We start from the raw sequence: 24,742 nt of genomic DNA, 5'->3' as shown, positions 1-24,742 counted from the left end.
GAGGAGGACGCTCACAGCACAGGCCCGGGGCCGTGCTCGCCGCGGGGGGCGGGGGTGGTCCTGGGGAGAAGAGGGGCCCTCCCCGTGCAGGCTGGGCTCTGCACCCAGAGGCGCAGGGCGTTGCTTCTGTCCCCCGGCTGCAGGGATGTGACAGGCAGTTCTTCAACGCCTCGCTGCAGTTCACCAACATGGACCTTGTCGTGGAGGAGGTCAACAAGTTCACCTACCAGCACGGCGTCTCGATGGAGTACGCCACGCTGGGCAGCTACTTCCGGGCTGTGCACGCGCACCAGCTCTCCTGGCCAGTCCGAGACCAGCGAGACTTCCTGCCCTATTCCTCGGGTAGGAGCCTCTGGGTGGAGGGATTCGGTGTCAGGGAGGAAGGGGGCCCCCAAACGCGGTGCCTGCTCAGGCCTCTGCTTGGAGCCTGCTCGGGGCCCTGGGGGAGCTGCAGGCCCTGACCCTCCTGCCTGACCCCTCCACATTCTGCTGGATTCCAGGCTCCCAGAGCCTCTCACGCTGGCCACAGGCAGCAGGTCCCGTCTCTGCCTTTTGCTCCAGTGCTGCCGGAAGGACTGCCCCGCGCCCACCTTCGCTTCCCACAAAGTCCTAATTGTCCTGGAGTGTCTCCTCCTCTCATCCCCAGGTGGTGCTTGTGGGCACCTGCCAGTGCAGGAGACACAGGGGATGCGGGTCGGATCCCTGGGTAGGGAAGATCCCTCAGAGGAGGAAATGGCAACCCACTCCAGGATTCTTGCCTGGGAAATCCCATGGACAGAGAAGCCTGGTGGGCTACAGTCTGTGGGGTTGCAGAGTTGGACATGACTGAGCATGCATGCATGCATGTCACCTCCTCCAGGAAGCCTTTCCTGACCTGAAGTCTAGACTGGGTGTCTCCTCTCCCCCTCAGTGCCCCAGTTTTCACCCGTTGCCACAGAGTCATTTTTGGGGGCCCTTGTCTCCCACAAGCCTGTGTCCTGGAGGCCAGGACGGTTTTGGCTGTGGCCGGCACAGCCTCGGGATGAAAGGTCGTGGAGTGAGCCTTGTGCCGGATTGTGTGCACCCGTGGAACCGTCCTGGGTCAGGAAAGTGGGGACGTTCATCTTGGTTAGTGCATCCAGTGTGAAAACGAAGTGAGATGAGGAGAGCCCATGGCCTGGTGCCTGGGCCAGAGCCAGAGCTCAGCAGAGGCAGCTGTTAACAGTGACAGCAGCATCTCCACCCAGGAGGCCGGGTGCCATCCTGGATGTGGTTCGGGCACTCTGAGTGAGGGAGCTAGTCCAGGGCCTGATCGCCCTGGAGGAAGCCCAGCATCAGTGCCTCTTCCAGGTCGAGCCCCACCCACCTCCAAGCGGACCCCTGTAGAAGATCCAACTCCCCTATCTGCAAGCCAGACAGGAATTAAGTACACACAGCCTCCCCCTGACAGCTGGGGAGGCAGAAACACCCTCCACACCCCAGTCCAGCCTTGCTCAGGGCATCCGTGGGGGAAGGTATTGGCCAAATTATTGAACATCTGAAACCCTTACTGTATACAGTGCCAGAATCCTTGAAGGATCCTTGTTGTCCTGCTCCCCTTTGCAGCGAAAAGGGAGCTAAGTGGAGTGGGAGTTGGGGGAGATGGAGGCCAGGTCCCCATGAGCCAGGGCAGCCCAGGGACCCTGATCAGGCCCTGCCACCCAGCCAAGTTTGCCCAACCCTAGGGCCTCATGGGATCACTCAGCAAGAGAGGATGGTTTGGAATGAAGGCACAGCGCAGTCTGTAGAAGACATAGGAGTGGAGATGAGGGGGAAGTGAAACACTTGCTGAGAGACAACCCAGACCTAAGGTGCTGAGCAAGTCTCCTCCCAATCCTGCTTGGAACTCTGCCAGGGTCAGAGAAGTAGCTACAGGGGTATCTCAGCTCCCACCTCCCTGCCATTCATCCCTGCTAGGCAGCCAGAGGGACCCCCTGAGATGCAGGCCAGTAAAGGATCTCCTTTGTCCTCAGAGGTACACAAGGGCTGCCACACTCCAGCCCTTCCCTCTGGGTCCTGCCATCACAGGGCATCCCAGGCTCCCCGGTGCACATTGGGATTCTTGTCCTCATCACAGTCCTTCAGCACTCGGGCCTCTGCAGGCCTGCCCCAGCCCAGCCTGACCCTACCAGCTGCCCAGGCCTTCCAGGGATCTCGTACCACTGCTGACCTGGCTGGACAGGAACCCTGAGATCACCCCCTGGCCTAGGCTGTATCGCTGGGGACCCAAGCAGATCCATCTCTGAGCTCATCTTCCTCAGCATTTTCCAGATGGGGATCAGGGGCCTCCGTGGGCATGCCCTCCCACCAACTCCTGGCCTTTTGCTCCTAGATATGCATCATGCCTGGACTGGATTCTACGCCTCCCGAAGCGGGCTCAAGGCACTGGCAAGGCGAGCCAGCACTCTGCTGTACGCCGGGGAGTCCATGTTCACACGCCACGTGCTGTTGGCTCCGCACCCACACCTGGACCCGGCCTGGGGCCTGCAGCAGCTCCAGCATCTCCGCTGGGCGGTCTCCGAGGTAATGCAATGCCTCCCAGAGACAGGACAGGATTGGCCCCTCCTGGGCTGTGTGCTTACCCACCCCCACCCCCCCAGGCCAGCGCACCTCCCTGTCCCTGGTCACTACAGGTCCACTTTACAGATGAGAAACCCCCAATTCTCCAGCAGCACCTTCTGAGAGGGAAGGGCAGTCAGGGCCCAGTGGGTGTGAGGACAGCAGGTGCTGAGCAGAGGCTGGCCTGACCCCACTCTTGTCCTGCTCCTGCGGGGGCCCAGGTCCAGCACCATGACGCCATCACCGGGACTCATGCCCTCAAGGTTGGTGACATGTTTGTGGAGCACCTGAGCACCGGGATGCAAGGGGTGCACACGCTGATGGCCTCCATCATCCAGGACAGGTCTCCAGCCCACTCAGGTAAGCAAGGCCCCTGGGGGCACAGTGGGCTATGGCAGGTGTCTGCCCCAGTCTGAGAAGAGACCCCAAGGATCAGGGGAAGGACCGGGACACCTGAACGTCAGACTCGAGTCCCGTCCAGGGGAGGCTCTCATTTCAGTGTGAGCTGGGCAGGTGCCTTCACGTCTATGAGCCCTGTTTCCTGTGATTGAGGAAGGGCTACTGTGAAAACTAGAGGGAGGAATAAATGCTAACGCAGTCTGAATGTTGCCAAACACACTGTTTGCACAGTTTAATGTAACACTTAATGACCTGATAACCACAATGCTGTGATCACGTACCTACAGCCAGGCATCCTGGACTGTGAAGTTAAGTGGGCCTTAGGAAGCATTACTATGAAGAAAGCTAATGGGGGTGACTGAATTCCAGCTAAGCTCTTTTGAATCCTAAAAGATGCTGCTGCTGAAGTGCTGCACTCAATATGCCAGCAAATTTGGAAAACTCAGCAGTGGCCACAGGGCTGGAAAAGTCAGTTTTCATTCCAATCCCGAAGAACGGTAATGCCAAAGATGTTCAAACGATCACACATTTGTGCTGACTTCTCATGTTAGTAAGGTTATGCTCAAAATCTTTCAAGCTAGGCTTAAGCAGTATGTGAATGGAGAACTTCCAGATGTACAAGCTGGATTTAGGAAAGGTAGAGGAACCAGAAATCAAACTGCCAACATCCCTTGGATCATAAAAAGCAAGAGAATGCCAGAAAAACATCTACATCTGCTTCATTGACTACGCCAAAGCCTTTGACTGTGTGGATCACAACAAACTGTGGAAAATTCTTCAAGAGAGAGGAATACCAGACCACCTTACTTGCCTCCTTAGAAACCTGCATGCAGGTCAAGAAGCAACATTTAGAATCAGACATGGAACAATGAAAACTGCTTCAAAATTGGGAAAGGAGCACATCAAGGCTTATATTGTCACCTTGCTTATGTAACTTACACGCACAATACATCATGAGAAATGCTGGTCTGGATGAAGCACAAACTGGCATCAGGATTGCCAGGAAAAATATCAATAACCTCAGATATGCAGATGACACCACCATTATGGGAGAAAGTGAAGAGGAACTAAAGAGCCCCTTGAGGAAGGTAGAAGAGGAGAGTGAAAAAGCTGGCTTACAACTTAACAGTCAGAAACGAAGATCATGGCATCTGGTCCCATCACTTCATGACAAATAGATGGGGAAAAATGAAAACAGTGGAAGACTATTTTTTCGGGCTCCAAAATCACTGCAGATGGTGAGTGCAGCCATGAAATTAAAAGACCCTTGCTTCTTGGAAGAAAAGCCTTGACAAACCTAGGCAGGGTATTAAAAAGCAGAGATATCACTTTGCTGACAATGGTCCATATAGTCAAAGCTATGATCTTTCCAGTAGTCATGTATGGATATGAGAACTGGACCATAAAGAAGGCAGAGCACAGAGGAATTGATGCTTTTGAACTATGGTGCTGAGGAAGACTCTTGAGATTCCCTTGGGCTCAAGAAGATCAAACCAGTCAATCCTAAAAGGTAGCAACCCTGAATACTCTTTGGAAGAACTGATTCTGAAGCTGAAACTCCAAGTCTGTTCACCTGATGTGAAGAGCTGACTCATTGGAAAAGAACCTGATACTGAGAAAGACTGAGGGCAGGAGGAGAAGAGGATGACAGGGGATGAGACGGTTGGATGGCATCATCAACTCAATGGACATGAGTTTGAGCAATCTCTAGGAGATGGTGAGAGATGGGGAAGACTGGCATGCTGCAGTCCTTGGGGTCTCAAAGAGTCACACACTATTGAGCGACTTAACAGGAATCACACATCCTGAAAGCTGAAACTGTTCCTGTCCTCACTTCATAGCTGAGGACACACGCACAACACACAGGTCCTGGACCTGCCCAGGGTCACACAGGTCACACATACTGCTTAAGCCTAGCTTGAAAGCCTAGCACCTTAGCCAAGTGCTCCCCAGCTCAGCAGACAGCATGCAGTTTTCTCAGGGACCTTGGCCAGACTGGCTCCTGCCCTCCCTCCTGAGCTCAGCTTGGAGGCACATCACATCTGGGCTGCCACGTGACCAGCTTCTTGTCTATGAGGGTTTCACAGGTGGAGAGTCAGTATCACCCCGTTTGCCTGGAGCTGACGCGCTTCATCCTTGAAAATCCTGGGCAAACAGAGACAACTGTTCTCCCTGCGGAAGCATGTGGCCCGCCCACCCTCCCATGGCCCATGCTCACCCTCTGGCACTGTGCCCTCCCTGCTCCGCCCTCCCCTCCCCTCCCCTCCCCTCCCCTCCCCTCCCCACTCCGCCCTCCCCTCCCCGCCCCTCCCCTCCCCTCCCCAGCTCTGACCTCCGATCTGCGTCTGTGTACAGTCCCATCCTACCTTCAGACTCTGGAAGGGCCCTGGGGTCAGGGGTGCAGCAGACTGGAACCCTGTTCACAGGGAGTGGGGTCCGCAGGGGATGACAGTAATAGAAAGGGAGGTAGAACTGGGTCCTTCCAGTGTCTTGTAGGGCCAGCCATTCCCATGAGCTCACAGGGGCAGCTCCCCAAGCAAGGGGCAGGTGGAGAGCCCAGGAAGGCATCCAGCCATGGGAACTGCCTGGGCAGAAGCCAGAGACTGGACAGTGTGTGCCGTGTCCAGGGATCCGGGAGTCATCGGACGTGGTCATAGCCTGGGGCACATGGGATGGGGAAGGAGCAGAAAGAGAATCCAGGTTCATACCAAAGAGGCCTCCAGGGCTGACCTTGGTGATTGATCTTGACCCTTCAAGCTCCAGAGAATTCTGTCTGTACATTGCCAAGTGCTCAAACTTTGGAGTCAGGCCTTAGGACATGGGTCGCCTTGGACAGCTGACCCTTCTCTCTGCACCTGAGTGTCCTCACCAGTAAAGTGGGATGACAGGAAAAGATGAGTGAGGAGCTCATCTCTGGGGGGATGCCCCCCCACCCCTCCTGGGAACCAGGACACAGGTGGAACAGATGAGGAAGGGGTTGCACGTAGGAGCCCATGTGTCTGTCTGCCTGTCCTTCCCCCTGGACTCTGCAGGGCTGGTCTCACCAGCCTCAGTTTCCCTTGTTCCAAGGTGCACCAGGGGTGAGGGGTGGGTCAGGTGGCAGCAGTAGAGCCTGTTCTCTGTCTGCAGGCCCAGAGCCTGGGGGACGCTTTGCGGTGGTCTACAACCCGCTGGCCTGGACGGTCACCACCATCATCACCCTGACTGTGGACTTGCCCAGTGTCAGAGTCACAGATGAGTCAGGCCGCCCCGTGCCTGCACAGGTAAGGGGGACATCCCATCTAAGGTGCATGCCCTGTTGCTGCCCCTGCTCTGGGCTGAGCCCCCAGAAGTGGGCATCTAAAGGGAACATGTGACAGGCTGCCCTCACTGTGAGGACAGTGTCATAGGGGTGAGTCACCATCAGGGTCAGTGGATCCACCCAGAGGTCTGACCCTGGGCTTTGGGCATCTGAGTTGACCAGAAGTCCCTTCTGCTGTGTTTACCCTGCAAGGTCTCACAGTGGTCTGGGTTACATGGGGAGCATATATATTTTCAGGAAAATATCCACTTTGCATGAGAAGTCCATCAGGAGTCCTAAATGTGCATCCTTATGGAGGTGTTGTGTTACGGGCAGGGCCCAGCTGCCTCTCTGAGACACCCACATCCTGTGTGGTCCCACCCCATGGCCTTCCCATACCTGGAGCTTGACTTGGGTCTAGAGGTGACCCTACTGTCACCCAGCCAGCCCTTCCTAGAGGAGGTGAGGAGGTGATACCATCAGTCAGCCACTCAGCAAACACTCCTGAATGTCTGTTCTGGTGTGGCCCCTAGCTGAGTGCTTGTCCCTGACACTGAACTCCCCATGGAACTCAAGGAACAGACACAGATATGGATAATTGAAGTGTGGAGTGATGACCTGTTGGCCGGGGCAGTAGTCCTTAACTGAGACAGAGGAGGAAGACTCTTTTATTGTCATCAGGGGCGGGGAGGGGGTTGGGTTGAGCAGACCCAACACAAAGCATCCCTCTCCCCACCCAAAGGCAACACTCCCTAAGTGTCAATGCACTTCAATATTATTGAACACCTACTGTGTGTCAGGCATTACTCTAGGCACTGGAGAAACTAATAACCAAGTAGACAAAAGTCCCTGCCCTCAGGGGGCTCCTATTCCAGTGGGGGGATCCAGGCAGGAAGGAAATAAGAAAGTGTAGAAAGTGACAGATGATAACTGTGGTGAAGGAAAACCTTCAGGAGAGGTTTGGGGTGTGGGGTGGGGACAGGGTGTCTGCTAGTTCAGAGAAAGGCCAGGCTGGAGGCTGTAAGAAGCAACATGAATTTGCTCATAGCTCCCTAAATCCTCCCCCACAGGACCCAGAGATGACATCTGTTCCCTAGAGAGCGAGCCCCACCCCCCACTCCCCACATGGATTCAAGGTCGTCTCTCAGTTCCCTTGCCTGAATCAGATGTTGTGGAGATGGAGAAAGACCTGCAGGGGTGACCTTGCAACCTCCATCCTCAGGGAAGTTGGAGGATTAAGACACAAGAGCCCACTCTCCAAAGACGAGGCTTCCAGGTTGAGGGAACAGCATGAGCGAAGGCTCAGAGGCAGGAACAGGAAGGAGTGTGGGAGGAGGGCAGGTGGTTTGCAGTCCTGGTGGAGAAGGAGGAAGGATGGGGAAGAGGACTGATTCTGTTGTGCAGAGAGGATGCAGGAGAGGAAACCCGCTCAGCCCAGTGATGGATGACCCAGCTGTCTCTGTGCAGAGCAAGCACTCCATCCACCAGGTGTGTAAGCCCAGGGTTTCCAAGGAGACTGAGGCATCTTCCATCCCTGACATCCATCATTCATCTTGTCCCTCAGGCCTTTCAGGTCCAAAGATCAAAGGAGGTGCCCTCTGCCTATGACCTGCATGTGCTGACCACGATCCCAGGACTCAGTTACCAGCACTACAGCATCCAGCCCAGCAGGAGGCCCCAGGAGGACACTCTGGAGCCTGTGACCTCCTTGGCCAGCTCCAGGCAGTTTGGACGCAGACTCAGGAGAAGTGGCGGGCAGACGGGCAGGAGCCTGGTGCCTGTGGAGAATGACTGCTACACCGTGTTCCTAGACAAGGACACCAACTTGATGCACAGCATCTGGGAGAGGTGAGGTGCAGCTGTTGCTGCCTCTGAGGTCAGGAGGACCCTGGGACCTGGGCAAGTAATGCCCTTTCTGGGTCTCCATTTCCTCAGCTGTAGGGTGAGGGTGTGATTGTGGTGAAGCTCCCTGCAATGCAATCAGGTTTATGTCTAGTTGTGGGAATCTAGGCCAGATCTGTACAGCCTTTCTAGAATTTGTTCATTCCAAAGGTTTTGATTCATGGAAAATGGGGCATTGCAGATCACATCTAGGGAATAGGTAATAGTCATGTTATCTACTTTTTAATATTCAGAGCCACAAAAATCTGTCTATTCACCCATACTCCCTTCCATCTATGCACTCACCCACCCACTCATCTATGTTCCTAACCCTCCACATTTCCATCCATCCTACATCAATGCATCCATCCATCCACTCATCCATCCATTCATCCTTCCATCCTATTCATTCATTCATTCATCCATCCTTCCATCCATCCATCCATTCATCCATTCAAGTATTTATTCACTCACCAGCATTCTTTGGCAGCTGAGCCCAGGAAAGGCTCCCAGATTTTGAAGCCACCCTGTGCATGCTCAGGTCTCATCCCAGGCAGTTTCTATTCTTTTTCAGCTTCTTGTCCAACACATCCATTTCTGTTTCCTGATGTGATCTCCTAACAGAAGCAGAAGTCTGTGGGTGGCAGGAGTGGGCAGGAAGCTTGGGGGAGCATCTGGAAGAAAGTGAGGTAAAGAAAGAGAAGGAAGAGGCAGACAGAGAAGGGGAGGAAGGCAGGGTGCCATGCTGTGAGGTGAGTGTCACCTGGAGCTCAGCCCCGTCATCTGTCAGCAGTCTAAAAGAACAGACCAGGACCCCCCTGCCCCTGATGGGGCTTGGTCCTCCAGTCAGCCCACAAGTCCTCCTTGAGAGGGCATGAGGCACGGAGGCAGGACAGACTGCAGAGAGTGTGGGGGAGCAGCAGAAATAGGGTGTCACCCCAGCAGGTTCTGAGTGCCCCCCGCCCTGGTGTCTGGCTGGGAAAGGTGGAGTCTGCAGGCCAGCTTGAGCTCTGTCATCACTAGGGCCCCATGCCCCTTTTGCAGAACCCTGAAAGGCCAGCTCCAACTCCCAGCCCCTTTCTGCCCACCTTCAGATGCCTCACACCTAAGCCACAACCCCACACGTTGCCTCCCAGGAGGAGAACTCATGTCCTGCTGTCTATCTTCCTGACTTTTCCAAGTTTCACCCACACTGCAGTGTGAGTGAAACTATTTCTCTTCAGGGCCCAATAATATTCCTCTGACAGATATCCCTTGGTTCATTTATCTAGTCTTCATCTCATGAGCATGTGGGTGGTTTCCACTGTGGGGCTATGGTGAAAAAGGCTGCTGTGAAAATGAATGTACAAGATTTTGTGTGGACAAAAGCTTTCCTTTCTCTTGGGTTAGTTCCTAGGAGTGGAATTACTAGGTCACAGGAAACTCTTATGTTAAGCTCTTTGTGAAATGGCTGGACTGTTTCCCATGTGACTACACCATTTTGCATTCTTATCCAAGTGTATGAGGGTCCAATTTCTCCACATCTCCACCTACACTTGTATTTATCTGCCTTTTGAATATAGCTATACTAGTGGATATGTTGTGGCATCTCATTGTGACTTTGATTTGCATACCCTGAGAGCTACAGACATTGAGCATCTCTCCACGGGCCTGTTGTCCATTTGGGCATCTTCTCTGGTGAAATGTCTTTTTAGGTCTTTTGCCCATCTCAAAATTGGGTTGGTCTTTATTATGGAGTTGTAAGAGTTCTTTCAACTTAGGAAGAATTACTGCAAACAAAGCTGGTGGAGCTAATGGAAATCCAGTTGAGCTATTTCAAATCCTAAAAGATGATGCTGATTAAGTCCTGCGCTCAATATGTCAGCAAAATTGGAAAATTCAGCCGTGGCCACGGAACTGGGAAAGGTCAGTTTTCCTTCCAGTCCCAAAGAACGGCAATGCCAAAGAATGTTCCAGCTACTGTACAACTATGCTCATTTCACAAACAATTCCTTTTTCTGGTGCAAAAGTATTTGCGGTTTCAGACTGTGGATTTCAAATCCTGACGTGTGTGCATGTGTGCCAAGTCACATCAGTCATGTCCAGCGCTTTTTGGCCCTGTGGATGATAGCCCACCAGGCTCCCCTGTCCATGGGGTTCTTCTGGCAAGAATACTGGAGTAGGTTGCCGTGCCCTCCTCCATGTAATCTTCCCAACCCAGAAATCTAACCCACATGGCTTACATCTCCTGCATTGGCAGGAGGGTTCTTTACCTGTAGTGCCACCTGGGAAGCTTGTTAAATCATTATAACTAGGCTCAAATACATCTTTATTAATCAAAATAGGAACCATTACAGTTAACACATTTTTGCCAATGAGAAAAAAGTTTGTTTATTCCTACAGCATAAAAATCTGTGCTTCAGGATACCATGAACTCTTGGAAAGCATTTTCTGTCTCCTGCTGGTTGTGGAAGCATTTTAGATTTACTGAGCATACTTCTTTGATATAATGGTTTTGATGGGATTCAGAAAGCTGTGGTGGATCAGATTGGCAGCAGGCCACCAAACAGTGACCATGACCTTTCATTTTCAGTGCAAGTTTGGCTTTGGGAAGTGTTTTGGAGCTTCTTTTCAGATAACCGGTGAGCTGGTCGTTGATGGTTGTCATGCAAAATCCACTTTTGCCACACTTCATGATTTGATTGATAATTGGTTCATCGTTGTTGTATAGAATAAGAGAAGATGAGACTCAAAAGGCCAATTTTTTTTATTTTTGGTCAGCTCATGTTCAGTTCAGTTCAGTTCAGTCACTCAGTCGTGTCCGACTCTTTGCAACCCCATGAATCGCAGCACGCCAGGCCTCCCTGTCCATCACCAACTCCCGGAGTTCACTCAAACTCATGCCCATCGAGTCGGTGATGCCATCCAGCCATCTCATCCTCTGTCGTCCCCTTCTCCTCCTGCCCCCAATCCCTCCCAGCATCAGGGTCTTTTCCAATGAGTCAACTCTTCGCATGAGGTGGCCAAAGTAGTGGAGTTTCAGCTTCAGCATCAGTCCTTCCAATGAACACCCAGGACTCATCTCCTTCAGGATGGATTTGTTGGATCCCCCTGCAGTCCAAGGGACTCTCAAGAGTCTTCTCCAACACCACAGTTCAAAAGCATCAATTTTTCAGCGCTCAGCTTTCTTCACAGTCCAACTCTCACATCCATACATGACCACTGGAAACACCATAGCCTTGACCAGATGGACCTTTGTTGGCAAAGTAATGTCTCTGCTTTTTAATATGCTATCTAGGTTGGTCATAACTTTCCTTCCAAGGAGTAAGCATCTTTTAATTTCATGGCTGCAGTCACCATCCACAGTGATTTTGGAGCCCCCAAAAATGAAGTCTGACACTGTTTCCACTGTCTCCCTATCTATTTACCATGAGGTGATGGGACCAGATGCCATGATCTTAGTTTTCTGAATGTTAAGCTTTAAGCCAACTTTTTCACTCTCCTCTTTCACTTTCATCAAGAGGCTTTTTAGTTCCTTTTCACTCTCTGCCATAAGGGTGGTGTCATCTGCATATCTGAGGTGATTGATATTTCTCCCGGCAATCTTGATTCCAGCTTGTGCTTCTTCAGGCCCAGCGTTTTTCATGATGTACTCTGTATATAAGTTAAATAAGTAGGGTGATATATACAGCCTTGACGTACTCCTTTTCCTATTTGGAACCAGTCTGTTGTTTCATGTCCAGTTCTAACTGTTGCTTCCTGACATGCATACAGGTTTCTCAATAGGTAGGTCAGGTGGTCTGGTATTTCCATTTCTTTCAGAATTTTCCAGTTTATTGTGATCCACACAGTCGAAGGCTTTCGTGTAGTCAACTCATGAGGCACCCATTTATTAAGCTTTTTTATCTTTCTAATTTGCTTCAAATGCTGAATGATGGTAGAATATTGACATTGAATTCTTTGGCAACTTCTCATGTGGTTGTGAGAGGACCAGCTTTGATGATGGCTTTTAATTGGTTGTTGTCAACTTTTGATGGCCAGCCAATATTCTCCTTATCTTCAAGACCCTCATCTACCTTGCAAAACTTCTTGAACCATCACTTTACTGTTCATTTGTTAGCAGTTCCTGGGCCAAATGCATTGTTGATGTTGCAAGTTGTTTCTGCTGCTTTACAACTCATTTTGAACTCAAATAAGAAAATCGTTGAAATTTGCTTTTTATCTAACATAATTTCTGTAGCCTAAAATAAATATAAAACAAACAGGAAGTAATGTCATTGGCAGAAAAACATAAAGTGAGAAATGCACATTAAAATGACATATAATTTCATTTATTTAAGAATGTATTCCAATATCAAACTGCAAATTTCAACAATGCAAAAACCACAATTATTTTGCACCAACTCTAGCAAGGTTATGCTCAAAATCCTTCAAGGCAGACTTCTGCAATAAGTGAACCGAGGACTTCCAGATGTACAAGCTCAGTTTCGAAGAGGCAGAGGAACCAGAAATCAAATTACTAACATTTATTGGATCATAGAAAAGCAAGGGAATTCTAGGAAGATGTCTGCTTCATTGACTACATTAAAGCCTTTGACTAGGTGTATCACATCAAATTGTGGAAAACTCTGAGATAGACTGGAATACCAGACCACCTTATCCTTTTCCTGAGAAACATGTATGCAGGTTAAGAAGCTACAGTTAGAAGTGGACAGGGAACAATGGACTGGTTGCAAACTGGGGAAGGAGTACATCTAGGTTGTATATTGTCTTCCTGCTTATTTAACTCGTATGCAGGGTGTATCTTGCAAAATGTTGGGCTGGATGAATCATAAGCTGGAATTGAGATTGCTGGGAGAAATATCAACAACCTCAGGTATGCAAATGATACTACTCTAATGACAGAAAGTGAAGAGGAAGTAAAGAGCCTCTTGATGAAGGTGAAGAGGAAAGTGAAAAAGCCAGCCTGAAACTCCACATTCGAAAAACTCAGATCATGGCATCTGGTCCCATCTCTTCATGGCAAATAGTAGGGGACAAAATGGAAGTAATGACACATTTGATTTTCTTGGGCTCCAAAATCACTGTGGACGAAATTAAAATGAAATTAAAAGACATGTACTCCTTGGAAGGAAAGCTTTGACAAACCCAGATAGTGTATTAAAAAGCAGAGACATCACTTTGCCAGCAAAGGTCCATATAAATCAAGAAGAAGAAGTAGAAGTGAAGTTGCTCAGTTGTGTCCGACTCTTTGTGACCCCCATGGACTGTAGCCTACTAGGCTCCTCCGTCCATGGGATTTTCCAGGCAAGAGTACTGGAATGGGTTGCCATTTCCTTCTCTAGGGGATCTTCCCCACCCAGGGATCAAACCCGGGTCTCCTGCATTGTAGGCAGATGCTTTACCGTCTAAGCCACCAGGGAAGTCCAATATATATCAAAGCTATGGTTTTTCCAGTGGTCATGTATGGATGTGAGAGCTGGAACATAAAGAAGGCTGAGCACCAAACAGCTGATGCTTTTGAACTGTGGTGTTGGAGAAGGCTCTTGAGAGTCCCTTGGACTGCAAGGAGATCAAAGCAGTCCATCCTAAGGGAAATCAACCCTGAATATTCATTGGAAGGACTGATGCTGAAGCTGAAGCTCCAAAACTTTGGCCACCTGATATGAAGAACCAACTCATTGGAAAAGACCCTGATGCTGGGAAAGATTGAAGGCAAAAGGAGAATGGTGTGACAGAGGATGAGTTGCTCGGATAGCACCACTGACTCAATGGACATAAATCTGAACAAACTCTGGGAGACAGCGGAGTACAGGGGAACCTAGTGGGCTGCAGTCCATGGGGTCACAGAGTTGAACTTGACTTATTGACTGAACAACAACAATAATAAGAGTTCTTTCTATTTTCTAGATACACATCCATCATCAGGTGCATGGTTTGTGAATGTCTCCCATAGTGGCGTTTGACTTGCAAGTTTCAACATGGCACTGCGAGGACCTCTTATGAAAGGAAGCTAGGGGCGGGGGCCTGGGGTCAGATGAGAAAGGCTTGGGTTCCAGACTAATGAAAAGGGTTCTTTTCCTCCTCTCCTCTTCTAAGGAGCTCAGGAGGGCATTCCTCCAAGACCTCTTCTTTCCTTGGCCACAAGAACCCTACAGAAATCCACAAAGGGGCACAGACATGTCACTTCTTCAACCCCTGCTGTCAGACAGGGCCAGCTGGGATACGAATGCATAGCTGCGCCTTTGCTTAGGCCACACCCAGGGGGACAATGCAAACCCATGTGTGCAAGGCTCTGAGCCAATTCCTCCTTTATCCCCAGTGTATCCACACCTCCAGTCCTAACCTAAGGGGGTGAGAATGGAGCCTGGGTTTGGAACTGAACCTGAGTCCTCCTTGGCACTTCCTGCGTGTGGGATCTCAGGAAATGAGGTCGTATCTCCCAGTGCGCTATGCCTCCGTCCTGAGATGGGTTCATAATCCCTGCCTGTGGGGGTCCAGAGAAAAGGATGAAGGTTAAGTGAAGGCCCTGGCAAGTGACATGAGGACAGTACCAGAGTGACAGAGTTCCATGATGTCCTGGCTTGATGACCTCCTGAAGGAGTAGGTATCCCCCTGCTGGCATCTAGGATAATGGGGCCAGGCCAATGAAGGCAAAGCCTCTGCAGACATGATACACTCTCGGCTTTGTATCCTCAGGAGCCTGCACTGAAGCCTGTGTGCCCTCCGCTGTGGGATCCACTCCTGGACACAGATAGGGTCTGATGCCGCGTGGGCTCTGGTGGGTCCAGCCAGCTCTCCTCCAAGCCAAGTGCGTGAACTTCACTCAGTGACCTCATAGCTGTCACTGAAGAGCCGAGGAGGTTGTTTGTGTCCACCCCTGGTTCCAGGCTGGCATCTCCATAGAGGCTCTGTGAGCCTGGTTCCAGCATAAGGATGACACATTGTCCAAGATGATGACGCTGTTTTCTCCTTCCTCTCTGTGCAGGTGGAGTAACCAAACAGTCCAGGTGACCCAGACTTTCATGGAGTATCACGCGAAGAGTGATTTTGATCAAGGCCCCATTTCGGACAATTATGTGTTTAGACCCAGTGGTAAAGCAAAGCCCGCGTGGGAGGCTGTGAGGATGGAGATTGTGGCGGGGCCGCTGGTGACTGAGGTCCGGCAGGACTTCTACAGGTGAGGGCGGCCCCCTGGCTGTGCTCAGCACGTGGACGTGCTCACAGGCAGGTGACTGAGGCAATGGGGGCCCGTCCTTGCTGCAGACACCCAGCTCCTGGACCTGGGCTTGGCGCACAGTCCTTCCTCCCTGGAAGCCCCATGACGTCATGAGCTGCTCCAGTCTCTGCAGGCCTGCTCTCTGGCCTGCGCTGTGTCACCTTGGGGGCACCTGAGTCCAGAGGTGGGACAGGAGCCCACGGTGACAGTGACCAACACCCGAGAGCAGTTCTTGTGTTTCCATCAGCAGGACAGACAGAGCCGCCAGCATGGCTGGGTACCCAGAGTCTTCAGAGGACAGGGTCCCTCCTGTTCTCTATTCCAAGCAGGCTCCCCTTGGAGGCATCCCCAAGGATGCTCCCAAGCATCCTTCCTGGCTGCAGGAAGGATGGAGGGAGGAAGACAAAGGAAGAAAGGAGAAGGGCGGGGCGTCCAGTAGGCTCCCCGGGCTTGACCTATCTGTCCTGCTTCTCCTCCAGGGAGGTGGATGACAGGGAGCCCACGTTTGCCATCTACTCTCGGCTGGCCCATGGGCCCCCGAGCTCTGACGGGGAGCTGCTCTGCCATCGCATAGAGCAGGAGTACCGGGTGGGCCCCTTGGAGCTGAATCGTGAGGCCATCCTGAGGACAAGCACCGACCTGAACACGGGGCGGGTCCTCTACTCGGACAACAATGGCTACCAGATGCAGCGCAGGCCCTACAGGAACTACACGAACAACATCATCGCTCAGGTACACCTTGAGCTGTTCTGGGGTAATGGCAGCCAGAGATACAGTCTTGATGGCAGGTTTCCAGAAGGCAGGAGAGATCCCTTAAGCTCCAGCTCATCTCCCCTAGGGTGTCTGCCCCTCGGGCCTGTGGCCCAGGCGTGTTCAGACATGGTCTCAGAGTCTGGGGTCACCGTGTGTGAGGCGTGTCCCTGAGGTCTGTGTGCACCGCGGGTCCTCCTCAGTCAATGGATGACCCACTGGGGGTTACTTGAGGATTAATCTGATGGTACCTGTCTAGGCCTGAATGGGGTATGCCCCTCCTTGGCTGCTCTGAGCTGAGCCACAGCCTGTCTTCCTGGGAGAGCTGAACAGGGGCTGAACTCCAAAATCAATCAGCTCCCAGGGCCTCTGCCTCCAGCAGCATGACCTTAGGCGAGTCCCTGTATGTCTCTGGGCCTCGGTGCTCTCCTGGGAACTGAGTGACCTCCCCCAGAGCTGTGCTGAGGGCTGGGATGATCCAGAGGCAGCACTGTGCTGGGCACCTCCTGAGCCTCTGTCCTTATTAGCTGTCTCTCCTTAAACCGTGGCCCTGAGAGGGGGTTTGATCCCTCCCTGCTCTGTCTTCCATGAGTTTCTGTCCCTTCATCTCTGTGGCTGGGCCTCACCCACCGTGGTCTGGGCTCCAGAAGGTCCAGGACAATCAGCTCAGGACATCTTGCTCCAACAGAGAAAAGGGCAGGGCTCTGTGAGTGCTTTGCAGCCCAGACACCAGCCCCTTTCTATTTGGGAACCCCTGGCTGGAGGGCATCCCAGGCTGGACTGGCACAAATGCCTCATTATCCCCCTGCAGCAGGGGGACCTTTTGGGCACATTTTACAGATGGGGAAACTGAGGCTCAGGTGGGCTGGGTCCCCCAGGGCATAAGGTCAGGAAGCAGTGCAGCTGGCTTAGAATCCCAGTGTGTCCATCTCAGAACTCAGAGCCCCTCCCCCTGTCTACCATGCCACCTTGGGCTGCTGCTGCACCCATGCAGGAGGCCGCCTGGGGCCATAGGGAGACCCCAGACCTGCTGGCTGACCTGGCCCACTGCTCCCGCCACCAGGCTGCCAATGTTTCTGTCCACAGAATTACTACCCCATGGTGCAATCAGCCTTCATCCAGGACAGACGAAGCAGGCTGATGTTGCTGTCCGAGCAGGCGCACGGCGTCTCCAGCCAAGGGAACGGGCAGGTGGAGGTAGGAGGAGGCCCCTCTGGTCACTCACAAGCAGCCCATGGTCCAGGCAGACCTGGTCAGACAGTTGTCCTTTGCAGGTCATGCTCCACCGGCGGCTGTGGAACAACGACAAGTGGGCCCTGGACAACGACCTCACACTGAACGACTCCTCGGTCGTCCACCCAGTGCTCTGGCTCCTGCTGGGACCCTGGACCCTCACCAGTGGCCTGCGCCAGAGGAGTGGGCTGGCGCTGCAGCACCGGCCCGTCGTGATGCTCAGAGAGATGAATGGTGAGGTGGGGGGTCCTTTCAGTGCACCTGTCATCACTGCCCCCGGGTGAGCCGCCCTGTCTAGGGATGCGGCTGAGCTGGTGCCTGCAGGGATCTGGGCTCCTATGGGGCAGGAAGTGACCAGACGCCTCAGATCCAGGCTTCTCATTTTAATTGTGGGCAACCTGAGGTGCAGAGAGGGTTCAACGACTCGTTTAAGGTCATATAGCTGTGTGTGTGTATGTGTGTTAGTCACTAAGTGGTGTCCGACTCTTTGTGACCCCACGGACTGTAGCCCACCAGGCTCCTCTGTCCAAGGAATTCTCCAGGCAAGAATACTGGAATGGGTTGCCATTTCCTCCTCCAGGGATCTTCCTGATCCAGGGATCAAAGCCGGCTCTCCTGCATTCCAGGCAGTTTCTTTACCGTCTGAGCCACCAAGGAAGCCCCAGGGAAGGAGTCTTGAGACTCCTGTTTCAAGAGCAGAGATCCCAGTGAAAGGTTCTGATTGGCCCTGATCAAATCACGTGACCCAAGCCTGACCAATCACTGAGGCCTGGGAGTTGTGAGGCGATGGCGGCTCCAGCTGGAGCCCAGAGCATCTCTTGGAAGAGGAGGGCTGAATCTGTCTGGGCAGAGGCAGCGATAGATGTCAGCACGGGAGCTGGCGTCTGAGACCTTGTTCACAGAGCAGGTCTCTGTGTGAACTCCCTGCGAGTTCTGGAAGAAATGGCGTCTTCTCTCTGGTCCCATCTCCCGGTCTGCAGTTTGAACCGTCTGGACCAGAGATTCAAGGCAGGCTGGGGCTTTTGCATGAAAAGGTGCTTCAGGATGCCTGCCCTGTGGACCACAGGTGGGAGGAAGTGAGATCAGATGAAGCGGGGGACTTAGTGTGGCGAGCTGTGAGTGTCAGGAGGAGAGTTTGGCCCAAAGCCTCTCCTTGTTGTCCATCTGCCTTGCAGAGACTGCCCGGCATGGCTCAGGCCCCAGGAAGCAAGAGGCAGTGACGCTGCCCCCAAGCGTCCACCTGCAGATCCTCAGCATCCCCGGCTGGAAGTACAGCTCAAGCCACAAAGAGCACCTGCGGACTCTCCGGAAAGGTGAGGCAGGTATTCAGGCGTCCAGACTCGCTCCTGCCTCCACATGCCAGCCCGGTCCCCCAGCCCATCACTGGACAGAGGGGCTCTCCTCAGAGTAGTCCAGGCTCTGTGAGGTCACCTGGTTCCCTTTTTGCCCAAAGAGGGATCTGAGGCCCTCAGGGAGGCAGGTCACTCAGCAAGCAGGAACACGGTGGGTCTGGATAACATCAGATGCAGTGACTGTGTACAGAGGGAAGCCCCCAGCAGGTGATCAGGGAGGGCTTCCTGGAGGAGGAAACAACTGCCAGGAACCCATTAGTCATATCACCAAGGCGTCTGCTCCACCCTGCCTGCTCTGTTACACTCCGTGTATCTCAACGGCAGGGCTCACTATGCCTCAGCTGCCCTCCTGCTCTCAGAGACCCACCAAGGGCTGTCACCCTCCAGCGTAAAAGTCTGTGGAATGGGAGAAGGAGGAAAAAGAGGCAGAGGCCAAAGGTCATCTTTGTCCCTGATAGAGGGCTGTTGCTGAGTGTGGCTCAACTCTGTAGACAAAAGTGGCTGGGCTGGTCAAGTCCATCCTGTTAGAGAGAGACTGGTATAGACTGAGCCAGGGGAGCCACAGCCGCAAGGGATGCCGTGAGGCCTGCTGCCTCTCATGATGCTTGAAACCTCAAGGAATCACCACCAGCTTGATCATTGCCATCATTATCGTCACCACCACCTTCATCACCATTATCCTCATCAACTTCATGTTCTGCACCAAGAAGTCCTTCCCTGATTCTAGAGCTCCAGTCCCTAACCTTGGCACTACAAATGGAGACAACAGACATTGCAAACTTCTTATGCAAAGTAACAAGGAGCCCACAGCATCACTGTCTTCCCACAGCACAGGTCATTTTGTCCCTGTGTTCTGGGGGATCGGCATGATGGCCCTTCTCACTGGGTCTCAAAGGACCAGCAGTGACTGTGTACAGTCACATTTGTGATGGTGCCTCATCTTCAGGGTTACAAGGCCACACCCCCCTTCACAGGGGCTGGGGCAGAGAGAATCTTCCAGGGAACAGGAGGCTGGAGGGACAGGCCCAATGAGGACCTCACCTCAGTGAACAAGAACGAAGACTTTCAGATGGCTGGAACAGCCCTGGTGTGGGCGGTGGGAAGCGGTCACTTTGGCTGCACCTGGGTTGGAATCCTCCCCGCTCCTTCTTGATGCACACCAGCTGTGTGTGTCTGGGCACGTGCTCGCCCCTCTCTGGGCCTGGTTTGACTCATCTGCAAAGTTGGGCTGTGTTAGCTGCCTCCGAGGGAGGTTGAAGTTGTGAAATGGAGGTGAGAGTGTAAAGGGCCAGGCAGAGACTGTTGTCCTCACGGCCACCTTCCTTCCGTCCCTAAGACCGAAACCGCGAGGCCAAGGCAGACCTGCGCCGTGTCCTGCTGCGGCTCCAGCACCTGTATGAGGTGGACCAGGACCCCGTGCTGTCTCAGCCTGTGACGGTGAACCTGCAGGTAACCGCCCTCCCGTGTCCTGCTCCGACATCACAGAGTCAGGCCCCCAGTAGGACACACCCTTGGGAGACAAACCCTGGTGTGACTACCCAGACTCATATGGCACCTGGCAAATACCACATCAGGGTGGTCTCACAAAGGAACCTGGGGGTCCCTCGCCCTCCATCACGATGGTCTTCTGAATTTACCATCATGTAACACAGATGTATTTTGTTTATCATTTTTTCTTGTAGCACATCTTCTTACACTACACAGAAGTTACATGCATAATAAGAAAGTGAACAGATTCTCTCAGCCTCCCTAGTGGGTGATCACACAGTCCAGGGGCGAGTCTGGGTGCCTCCTCTGGGCTTCGTGGGCCCCTGGGTTCTGGGCCTCAGTCTCCTCACCTGTAAATGGGGAGGAGAGAGTCTTTGCCCACAGGGATGCTGAGAGGCTAGCACACCTGATGGGTGTCAGTGTCCCGACCCCGACCTCTGCCCTCCCATGTTGGCACGGCCCTCAGGAGCAGATGTAAAGGCAGAGGGCGGATGGTAGCAGCAGAGGGAGCCTGCCCTCCACGCCTTCCCCTCCCCCAGCTCAGGGAAGCTCCTGCAAAACAACCCCCGCCCTTGGGGCAGCCACCTGTCCTTCCTTCCCAGGAAGAGTGTTCACCCACCTCCGCTCTCAGCCTGGAGGCTGGTTTGATGCTCATTCAGGACAAGGGGATGCATAACATAACGGACATCATCCCAGGACCACGCAGGGCTCCTGGGAGAATTGCGGAGAGACAGGCACTCGATGCTGGAGTGGCTCAACGTGCCTGCCACCTGCTGGGCATGCTGATCAGCCAGCACTGGGGCATCAGCTGCCCCCGACCTCAGTTCCTCATCTGTAAAATGGGGCTGCCCCTCCTCCCGCAGGGACTTGCTCTACAATGAATGTGGGGGATGCTGGGCCCTGGTGCGGCCGCCCTGCTGCATCGGGGTCTCTACTCAGATCTGGGGTCCGGGTGCTCACCCCTCCCTTGCTCTGGCCTGCAGTCTGTGCTGCGGGGACTGGGCTCCGTGGTGTCCGTGGAGGAGCGCTCACTCACAGGGACCTGGGATGTGAGGAAGATGCATCGCTGGACCTGGAGCACGCGGGACCTTCACCGCTACAGAGGTTCAGCCTGGTCCTGGCCCTGCCCTGGGTCCCCAACCTGACCCCCAGCCAGACCCCAGCTCTGCCCCTGAGGCCTTGTGTGACCTGGAGCTGGCCATCCTCCTTCTCTGGGTCTCAGCCTTCCTGCATCAACCAAAGAAGTTTGCAGACTCTAAGTTTCAGTTCAGTTTCCATCTGCCAGGGCTCCACACAGTGTGTGTGTCCATGTGTGTGTGGCTGTGTGAATGTGTGTGCACATGTGTGTTCAAGACCACACCCCCCACCCATGTCCAGATGAACCCAAGGTTTGCATGTGTACCCCAAGGGGTTGTGATGCCCTCCATGGTGTGCAGTGTCTGCACACCCAACATTTACTCCTGTGAACCCCAGGCTCCTTCTTGCCTCCCAGCGTTTACTAGTGCTCCCCCCTCCACTTGGTCTGCCTTTGACCTTCATCTGGACCAGCTCCTAGTCAGGCTCCCTGGGGTTCATGTCTGGTCAGGTGCCTCCTCTGCTCCTCCTTCCTTGTCAGTTGGCTCTGAGCTGTTTATCTCTTCTTTATCTACTGCACACAGCATAGTCTGGGTATGTAGGTAAACACTGCAGTTCAGTTCAGTCGCTCAGTCATGTCTGACTCTTTGCAAACCCATGGACTGCAGCACACCAGGCTTCCCTGTCCATCACCAACTCCCAGAGCTTACTCAAACTCATGTCCATCAAGTCAGTGATGCCATCGAACTATCTCATCCTCTGCTGTCCCCTTTTCCTCCTGCCTTCAATCTTTCCCAGCATCAGGGTCTTTTCAAATAAGTCAGTTCTTCACATCAGGTGGCCAAAGTATTGGAGTTTCAGCTTCAACATCAGTCCTTCCAATGAATATTCAGGACTTCCAGTTTCTTTAGGATTGACTGGTTTGATCTCCTTGCAGCCCAAGGGACTCTCAAGAGTCTTCTCCAACACCACAGTTCAAAAGCATCAGTTCTTCGGCACTCAGCTTTCTTTATAGTCCAGCTCTCACATCCATACATGACTACTGGAAAAACCATAGCTTTGACTAGACGGACCTTTGTTGGCAAAGTAATGTCTCTGCTTTTTAATGTGCTGTCTAGGTTGGTCGTAGCTTTTCTTCTAAGGAGCAAGTGTCTTTTAATTTCATGGCTGCAGTCACCATCTGCAATGATTTTGGTAGACACCCAGCCAATGCATTATAGAATGATGGAATGAAGGGTATTTAGTTGGCAAAAAAGGATGGAAGGAAGGAAGGAAAGTATGGATGCAGGAAGATACATGGTTGGATAATGGATGGATGAAAGATGAATGGAAGGAAGAAAGGAACATGGATGGATGATGTATGCATGGGTGGATGGATGAGAGGACGGATGGGAAGAAGTTGGATGTTTCATGGATGACTAGAGGTTGGATGGAGTGACAACAATGGAAGGGTGGAGGAATTGGATTCAGGGGTGGATGGATGGATGGTAGCATGTGTGGATGAATGGATGAACAACTTTCATCCCAAGCATAAAGCCTAAACCCCAGGGTGCATCTAAGGAGAGCCCACTGAGATCAAGGGCAGAGCCCCCTCATGGCCTCAGTGAGAAGATTACTCTTAGGCATATATATGGTGCCACAACCCATGGAGATACGAGGCCAAGTGGGGCCAGGACCCCTGTACATGCCTTGACTGTGCTGTGCCCTCAGGGGAGGCCAGATATGAAAGAGGCCTCCCTGGCAGTGGAGTCCTATCAAGAGGGGGCAGCTGAGGGCTGTGAGCCCACAGACACAGCAGGAGCTGTGTTGTGAGGGGGATGCTGGGAGGAGGGGACCTGGGGAAGCAGGTGGTCCAGGGGCCGTGCTGGACAGACCCTCTCTGCTCCCAGGCAAATTCGGTCGTCCCTTACCACCCCTGGGAGGCCCTAACATCACCATCTACCCGAAGGAGATCCGGACGTTCTTCATTCACTTTCAAGAGTGGTGAGCCCTTGGCATTGGCAGATTCTTGGTCCCAGGATACAGAAAAGCAGCCTAGAGGGATGAGGGGAACAGCTGCTAAGCTGGTGTGCTAACGGCAGGAAATGGGTGGATGGGGGTGTTCTGACTTCTTAAATAAAATTGCGTTAAGGACCTGTGTCTTCCCCTGCCCACTGGAGCCGGCCCTTTCTCTCCTCTCCTGTCACAGACGGTAGCTTCACACATGCTCACCCTCCTGCTTCACTTGCAAGCGTCAAAGCCAGGTGTTCTCCCAAAGACGGAAGCAATAATCCACAGGGATACCAAAAGGCCTGCAACCCTGCTAGATCTCAGCAAGTCCACTACTGCATGCTGGGCACCTACCCCAGGCTGGCGACACTCTTGCAAGGGCCTGGCTCTGCCTACTGTGCAATGAGGGGAGCTGCTGCACAGGCTTGATATGTGGATCAAACTGGGAGTCCAACCCCAGACTCCTCCCCTGCCCCAGGGGACACCTGTCCAGCAAGAAGGCCCTGAAGCTTGGGCCACCAAAAGATGAAAGGAAACCACACAGCATGTGAAATGGAGGACATTTAGTATAAGAATTATTAATGATAATAAAAGTGCAACTTCCTCTCTTAGGAGTGTGCCCGAAGGATTAAAACATTCAACCACCAGGAGCTATTTCATGCATATTCACAGCAGCATTATTCTCAATGTCCAAAGGTCGACACAACTCAAGTGCCCATCCAAGATACCTAGATGCTGAAAAACTTTCCTTATGTACACAGTAGACTATTACACCACCATTCAATTCAGTTCAGTTGTTCAGTCATGTCCAACCCTTTGTGACCCCATGGACTGCAGCACACCAGGCCTCCCTGTCCATCACCAACTCCCAGACCTTACCCAAACTCATGTCCATCAAGTCCGTGATGCCATCCAACTATCTCATCCTCTGTCATCCCTTCTCCTCCTGCCTTCAATCTTTCCCAGCATCAGGGTCTTTTCAAATGAGTCAGCTCTTCACATCAGGTGGCCAAAGTATTGGAGTTTCAGCTTCAACATCAGTCCTTCCAACGGATATTCAGTACTGATTTCCTTTAAGATAGACTGGTTGAATCTCCTTGTAGTCTAAGGGACTCTCAAGAGTCTTCTCCAACACCAGTTCAAAGGCATAATTTCTTCGGCATTCAGCTTTCTTTATAGTCCAACTCCCACATCCATACATGACTGCTGGAAAACCAAAGCTTTGACTAGACGGACCTTTGTTGATAAAGTAATGTCTCTGCTTTTTAATATGCTGTCTAGGTTGATCATAACGTTACACCACAATAAAAAGAACAACAGATCTCCTAACATTGTACATAGTGAAGAAAGTCAGACTTGAAAGATGCATACTGTGCAATCATGTTTAGAAGAATGTCCAGAATTGGTAAATTTTCTAGTACATTAGAAGACTTCTCCGATCCCACATCACACTGCATCAGGATTTCACACACCCCACCATGTAGGGTAGCCACTATATGTAATTTCGTATCAGTGCTTCAC

General features: G+C 52.5%; 1 pseudogene; it reads left to right on the top strand.

Annotated features, from left to right (window-relative positions):
- The window catches only part of LOC122428207, a 40,510-nt pseudogene extending 17,215 nt beyond the window's left edge, over positions 1-23,295 (top strand).
- Positions 23,296-24,742: the final 1,447 nt, after the last annotated feature.

This window comes from Cervus canadensis, chromosome 26, assembly GCF_019320065.1.
Source record: "Cervus canadensis isolate Bull #8, Minnesota chromosome 26, ASM1932006v1, whole genome shotgun sequence".
NCBI classification, from domain to species: Eukaryota; Metazoa; Chordata; class Mammalia; order Artiodactyla; family Cervidae; genus Cervus; species Cervus canadensis.
Note: the sequence above shows the minus strand (reverse complement) of the source record. Positions and strands in the feature narration are given on the sequence as shown.